General features: G+C 33.5%; 1 non-coding gene across 1 annotated transcript; it reads right to left on the bottom strand.

The window, feature by feature from the left end:
- Positions 1-6809: 6809 nt before the first annotated feature.
- On the bottom strand, positions 6810-7023 carry LOC114803559 (small nucleolar RNA U3). Its single transcript, XR_003752041.1, has one exon. It is a non-coding gene; the product is annotated as a small nucleolar RNA U3 (small nucleolar RNA).
- Positions 7024-7901: the final 878 nt, after the last annotated feature.

Genomic DNA, 7901 nt, shown 5'->3' with positions numbered 1-7901 from the left:
ACCGATGAATCCGGTTCAGTTCATTTTTGAACTGAAGATATTTAAGATAAAGAGAGGCTTTTCTAACAAATACTACAGGATATTTATGGAGGTAAGGTAGCGGTTAAAAAAACCTCTCTACCTTCACTAAAATGTGCAGCTGGTTCTATACATACAGTGTTACCAATTCCCAATTGCTTATTTAGCTTTCCATCGGGGCATATGTTTGCTCTTTGCTATTATACATAGAAATAAGACCAATTTTAAACCATCAGGGGACGATTTTTTTAATCTACAGGTTGTCTTTCACATACGGTTTCAGGCTCATATTTCCTGAAAAATAAACCATTTACTTATCGATGCTGCGTTTCTTTGGGATAGGAAACAAATACATGCGTGTCTGGGAAGATACATGCCCCCGCCTCAATATGAGCTCCTACAAGCAGATTTCTCTTCCCTTAAAGTTACTATCATTATGTGTTTTTCTAAGACGCTAATTCGTTATTCATCGGACATATAGTCAATATCGCTATACATGACCAGGTCGAAAATCTGTTGCTCAGAAAATGTACTTGCCATTGTACTAAATACATTACAAAACTCTAGCGGGCGGGACATTTGAACAAATGTCAAATAAATTGTACTAGAATAAACTTATTGGCAAAACATATCCTCTAATTTGTTAATAATAATACATAACCTAACATAAAGACCAATTTTTTACGGTTCACTGCTTTTAAAATGTAAACTAAACCGCGTTTACGCTCAGATGACAAGATATAGCCATACTATTTTAAATAAACCCTTAAAATCCATTTCTATTGCTTGAAGTATAACATAGATTTTAAGGGTTCAGAATTATCATTAAGATTAAGTTGTATAAAAGAAACATTGACCCTGCCTTTTCTCCGCGAATTAAAAACTAAAGAACCCTACCACACTTACTACCCACTTAGTACGCACCCCACCCACGTACACACACACACATGTACTCATTTATCCTCTCCGCCCGCCAGTGACCACCAAAGGTGCATCATTGGGTCACCATCGACATATGGTACTCGTGCGATTGTCGCGCTCCTAGTGACGCTAGGCTCGCTACCAATGGCGCAAATGGTAGCCAATGGAACCTATTAGGTGGCCCAAAGCGCTTGAGCCACCACCCGGACGCACCCAATCCTCACGAGCGCGTCAAAGGGGTTATTCGTAGTTAGAATTTTCAAAAAATTACTTTTTTTAAGATTACGTCAGACTGTTGGACTAGCAGCGGCATTCTTTTACAACACGTTTTTCTCAAAACTGTGTTTTCAAAGTCGGTGGCCATGACTTCAGAATTAAAAAATGACTCAACCGATCGGTCTCAAATTTCAACTCAATCTTATTATAGTTAGGTTTGCCATTTGGCCAATGAAAGATATACGATCCAACGAGTCGAAATTTTTGAAATTAACTAATAAAAAATTGGGAGTCAGAGTCCTCAACTTTAAGGGTCCAATGTATGATCGCCCCGATTCTATCTGAATGGTTTCGTCAATAAGCAAAATATGCGTTATTGGTCAGGCTGCATCCACACGTTCATTTCATTCCGAATAGATTACGGTTTGGTGCGATTTATGGGCCGGCGACGTCATTTGGGCTGTACTTCTTCCGTGATGATCAAGATCGGCACGTTACTGTGAATGGGAATCGCTAATGCTTAATGATAACCTAATATTTGTGGCTCGAATTGGATGATATGGGCTTGGACAATCTGTGGTTCCAACAGGCCAGCGGTTTGTCCCAATTGGAAACCAAGTTTGATGAACGTGTTATCTCACGAAATGGCCCGGTCAATTGGCCGCCTTGGTTGTGCGATTTTACGTCATTTGACTATTTCCTGTGGGGGTACGTCAAGTCTATGGCCTATGCCAATAAGGTAGCGCCTATTGAAGTACTTCGTACGAATATCGAACGTGAAATTGCAGCAGTATCGGTTTATGCTTAAACCGTCGAAAATTGGGTTTAGCGTCTGGACTTCTGCCCGTAAAGGCCATGCAAAATTAATCCAGTTCCATACATAATGACATCGAATGTACTTTCACAAGAATAAATAATTTCAGTTTTAAGTTCTTGTTTTATTAAAAAAAAAAACTTTGTAAGGCTCTTATTGAAGAACACCTTATTTTTGGTTCGAAAATTTCGGTAGACGCCATTTTGTCAAAAATAAAAATCCTCCACATATGGTGCTGCTCTTCATTACTACATTAATAATAATAAAAAATTACAGGATGCTGTAAGCTTGATTAAAAACTTAACAGACTTTAACACACAATCTTAAGACTGGGGTGCAAAATCTACCAAATCCAGTCAACTCCGCCCACAACGCTCAATTAAAACATAATACAGTACTACTATTAGCATGTATATTAGTAGAAATTTATGATTTTACACATAAACATGCATAATTATCAAATAACAACAACAAAGTTATGTACTTGAGGGATTGTAAAAAGTAAAAGTGGCTTTTTATTTTATTTCAATACGAAAGCGTATATGTATATATTTATATGAGTATGATTACACCCCGCGTTAGCGCAAAAAGGGGCAAGCAGCATCGGTGTTTGGCAGTAGCAAAAATAGCTGTAAATGTGATAAAATATCTACTTTTCAGTGTGTGCCGCTGCGCCTTCTTAATGAGATACAAGCACATAAATTCCAGCAAGTGTCATGTTTCGCACATTACGCTTTTTTGATAAGCACGAAAACTCTCGTGTGGCACACACACATACGGAAGTTTATATATGTTATATGTGTATTAGTGTGGGTATGCAAGTGATAGGACGAGCCAACGCTCGAGGCGATGACGGCAAAATCAAATTTATTTACCAAAGTGTCATATAGCAACAAATAGTATAGCTTTCCGCCAACACATACATACATGTGCACACATGTATAAGTAAGGAGTATAACTTTTCTATATATGTATGTATATATGCCCACAACCGTTGGTAAATGTGCTCCTCACCCAACGACACACACTTCAAGAACTAATGAAATGGGTTAAATTAGAGAAGCTTCCACCATTATACATTGAGAAAATGACATAGAGATAAGATGACGACGACGACTCCGACCACGACGTCAACGACGACCCACATGAGCGATCCTTAAGCTTAACATTTACATATGCGGATACACATAAATTTGTATATAGCATGTATTTAAGGTAATTTACACACAAACACACACCTTCACTCACACACTAACATATGCGCCAATCGTTGTTAGAACGTCTTTATACGTGTTATTTAAATACGTGTACCGTTACCTATTGTTTCGTAACGCTGTCTGAGTTGCACCCCAACTCACACACTGACACACCTGTTTAAATACTTGCGCGTGTGTTTGTGTTTAAGAAACTTGGTATGTGGGCGTTGTGTTGTCCCTCAACTTGTGGGTGCACAGCAAATGGCATATCAGTTAGCTGTATGACGGCTGGAAAATTTATGGCGTATGAGGATGAAAAGTTTTGTCGCATTACAAGTAGTTTTTTTTGTTGCTTTCTATTTGTCATTACATGTATTTAGGTCTTTTTGAGTGTATATGCGGAAAATAGATACGCTGATATTTATATTTTATATGATTTGAGATATTATATGCAGTTATATTTATATAGATACATATGTATCTCAACATTCAAATATATACAAGTCGGTACTCATCAATTATCAAAAATATTTCTGAGTATGTATTGGTGTATAGTGAATATACTCATAAATATATTCACCAATCAAGGACAGAGCAAATGTAAGTTTGAAAATTAGAAATGGCTGCTGATTGTTCTACATTACAATCAGACCAAATTTTTTTGTGAGGATAGCAAGCTTTGTGGGTAGGCGAATTTCTTAACAGCTCTTTACTCACTATACTGAATTCCACAAATATTTTTTTAAGTAAAATTAAAATTCCTTAAAAAATGACAGCTCTCAGCAGATTCAACTAACTTGCGACTACTTTTGACATTAGTTTTTTTACAAAATCCAAGACACTTAATGCCTGAACTTTTCACTGACGATAAACAACTAAAATGAAACTACAATCAGCTTTAAGTATTATAATATATAGCTATAAATTTGTAGTTAAAGGGTTAGGTGGGTTTCAGAAATCGAAAAATAGGTTATTTTTTTCAATATACAATGGCGGACAAAAAAAGAGGATACTCAAAAAATTAAGGATTTTTTTTGATTTTATATAAAAATAACTAATTTTACCATAAGGACATAAAATAAAAACGTTTTATTATAGCTGAATAATGTACTTGATATAATTAATATCCACTTTTATAATAGAGTTTGATTGGTTAATGCTACATCGATGGAAAATAATGTCTCAAAAAGTAAGTGTCCCGTTTTTTTGTCCGCCACTGTATACATATACAATAATATATTTCAATACAATTTAGCAAATCAAAGATACATATTTAGACCGTATTTACCGAAATTTTTATTTAAACATTCCTCATCTGCCTAACTCATTATTGGTTCATTTAAAGTCAATAAAACAAAAATATTTCGATAGTACATAGATACTTCTCGAACAAAGGAAAAATATTAAAATTTGAATTTTTACCAGAATTTGAACAAAAATCTCATTTTTAATAATAATATATTGCATTGAAAAAATATAAATAAACAATTATTTTTTTATAACGAATTCGCTTCATAACTTTTCGAGTAATCATGTCCACCGACTTAAGAAATTGAGTTTGGAAATAAACGTGTTTAAAGCTTTAAATTGAAACTTACATCTCCGAAACGTCGGAAGTTCCGATCTAGGGATCTATCCCTTACAATCCTACTCGGATCGATTTAAAATTTTTGGATTATGTTTTAAACATATTGTACTATTTATTCAGACATTTTTTTTTTAATTTTGAAAATATGACAACCACTTAACCCCTTAAAAAAGTACTGTATAAGTCAGCAGAGAAGACTTAGACATTTTTGATATAAACGGGGATAATTGTCTCAAGTATCAGTTTCAAAGAACTGATAGTTAAATGAAATATGAGATGTCTCCTTTTAAAATTAGTTCATCTAGTTCATACTTCGACAATTGGCGATATGGCTATTACTGAGTATCCCTAAAGTTTCAGTGCCTTTAAATATAATCTGAAGAGTAATCATTTAAGAACCAAGGAAGAAAATATATTGATAACGACCCAAAAAATACTATACTATAGAAGATTCTATTAAAAATATTTCCAAATTTTCTGAAAGGTTGATAATAAATACTATAAAATAATTGGAATAATTGAAGCAACATCGTAGAAAAATAGTAGATTAAAACTTTTTTATATTCTTTCTTACTTTAAGCGATATTTATTCAATAAATATTCAGATCTTGGATTAAGGGGCGTTTAACCTTTTCAATTTTTTTTTTTTTTTTGTTTCAGGTGCTCATTCGGCCGGAATCATGTCAGCAGTTGTTGAACTTTCCAAAACAGTAAAAAACTCCGTTATTTTTCTATATTTATAAAGAAACATTTAAGAATATAGTTGAAAGTATACCTTGTTATGTCCAAAAAAATTTTGAAATGAGTACTTTCGTAATTTGTCATGGGTTACACTAGTATGGCTCGTAAACCAATGAAGAAGCAATAAGTAGAAGTAGTCCCCAATGTCATCTGGTTTTGTTATAAATAAACTTAAAAATAATAATTGGACCCAAAAAAGAGCTACATTAGCTTGACAAAATAATTTTATCAAGTTTTACTCAGTTTGTCTATACTTGGGTTGGCAACTTCAAAACTTTCTTGAGAAAGGATATAGACAGGTGAAACACAAATATTTTTTATCATACTCCCACTTTGCAAAAGTTTAACTAAGTCACTGTATTAAAACATAATTATATCTTAGACAATTGCAATATATGTTAAAGTATGAGGAAGACCTACTATTTGGGACACATTTAAGATTAATTACGGATGTTGTTGTTGTTATTGAATCTTGTAATATGTTTGCATATATCATATTTTATTTTATTTGTGTACACCTGACTTTCTAGAAAACGTCACTCAAGCTTGGGAGTTGTGAAAACTATTCAAGTCAAGATATCAAATCTTAAAGTGTTAGAGGAGGTAAGGATTTACAAAAACAAAAAGTTTGTAAATTTTCGTTAAGTGTAATATCTTCAAAATATTCTCTAAAAATTTGAAGTTGATCCGATAATTACTTTTCGAGTTATTCGACAAATAACAAAGAGCGCTCGAATAATTCACACGTTAGTTTGAAACTTTAAATGCATTTTTATCAATACATGTTTTTTGAACCCGCGACAACTGTAACTCGAAAACCGCTCTACAGGTTTTAGAATATATCATGGGTATATCATGATCGATTTTGTAAGACCAATTAACTTTTGATTTTTGCCCGAAAAACTAGAAAAAAAGGTGCGTGGAGTCACTACGAAGAAAGAAGAAAGCTAGCGAGATGGAAAGGATAAAAATATGGTGGAGTGACCAAAACTTTCTTAAATTCACATTTTATAAAGCAAATCTCTAATATTTACAATTGGATTATGATAACTAAAATACGATATGAAATGTCTTACATCTATGGAATAATCCATTCAACCATAATCCATTCAACCCATTCTTATTTAATGTTTTAAAATCGAATATGGATTTGCAGTTCCAACCCAACACTTTCTTAAATGAGCGAGGCACATTGTTGCTTTTACACTAACAAAATATACAGCGTATTTGCAAATGAATTGCCCTACTGTACTTATTGACTGCACTATTATATATAATTATTTGTATAAAACCTTGAAATTTTTTCATTAAAATCACCACTCAGAAGTCGTTTTATCCGTTGTAACCGAGCGTTCATCGAAGAAACATCATTTCTAATATGCCACAAGACAAAATTAGAAATGAAGTTCATAAACCTCACGCTGTCAGATAACACGATATATCTCCTCATCGCGGGTGCTAATACTTTCGATTTGCACAGAAAGTAAATGAAGACTGACTACAAAAATGATCCTGTGAAGTATAGTCTTAACTTTTCAACGGCCAACACAGAGTATTTCAAACAAAAGTCACACAAAATAGTTGAGAATTCGCAGAAATGAAACAGAAACGAAAGAAAAACAAATAATGCGCAAGCATACAAACATACATATGCGTACACATGTGAATATGTCACCAACCAAAAATTTAAATATTGTTCTACAAAAACAAGAATTGCTCAAATAGCATAAGCATGGCAAGTGCTTTAAGTTCTCTGCTTTACTCTCATTCACTCTCTCTCTCGCGTTAATTGTTCAACGCTGTTGGTTGCGATAATTGTTTAAAGTTTAACATCGTATAAGAAGTATAACTTCAAACATTTCCAGAGTTCGCCATTTTGTCAATTTCTGAAAAAAGAAAAAAGCTTCGATCTTGCACAGAATTATCTATTTATAAAACTAATTTTTCTTATACGATTGGTTTTAGATGAATCAACAAGGACTTATGATTGTCACCGCAAGGACCTTGTTTTGGAACTAGGGATGCAAACATCGTGAAATGAAACATCGATGGTTCGATGTATCGATGTCTCTTCAAAACCCATCTAAATCAAAGACATCGGCCATTAAAACATCGATACATCGAAACATCGATTTATTTTTGAACTTTTTTAACTTATTTTAAATTTAGTATGAAATGCTAAGGCATACAGAAGCAGAAGCATAAATAAATGAAATGTAGTACGTCTTATGTTGATACATTTTACTTCACTTAGCACTATATGTCTGTTAAAGTTTTTTCTCAACAAATAACAGAATTTCAAAACAGCGACATGGAAAGTTTTTTCACTGTCATTTCTTTTCGATCTTACTTCTGCGTGATAGTTACCCAGGGCGTTTAGAAAACGGTCGTTTACTCGGCACTGAAG

This window comes from Zeugodacus cucurbitae, chromosome 3, assembly GCF_028554725.1.
Source record: "Zeugodacus cucurbitae isolate PBARC_wt_2022May chromosome 3, idZeuCucr1.2, whole genome shotgun sequence".
In the NCBI taxonomy this organism is placed as follows: Eukaryota; Metazoa; Arthropoda; class Insecta; order Diptera; family Tephritidae; genus Zeugodacus; species Zeugodacus cucurbitae.
This window is presented reverse-complemented; position numbering and strand designations above follow the sequence as displayed.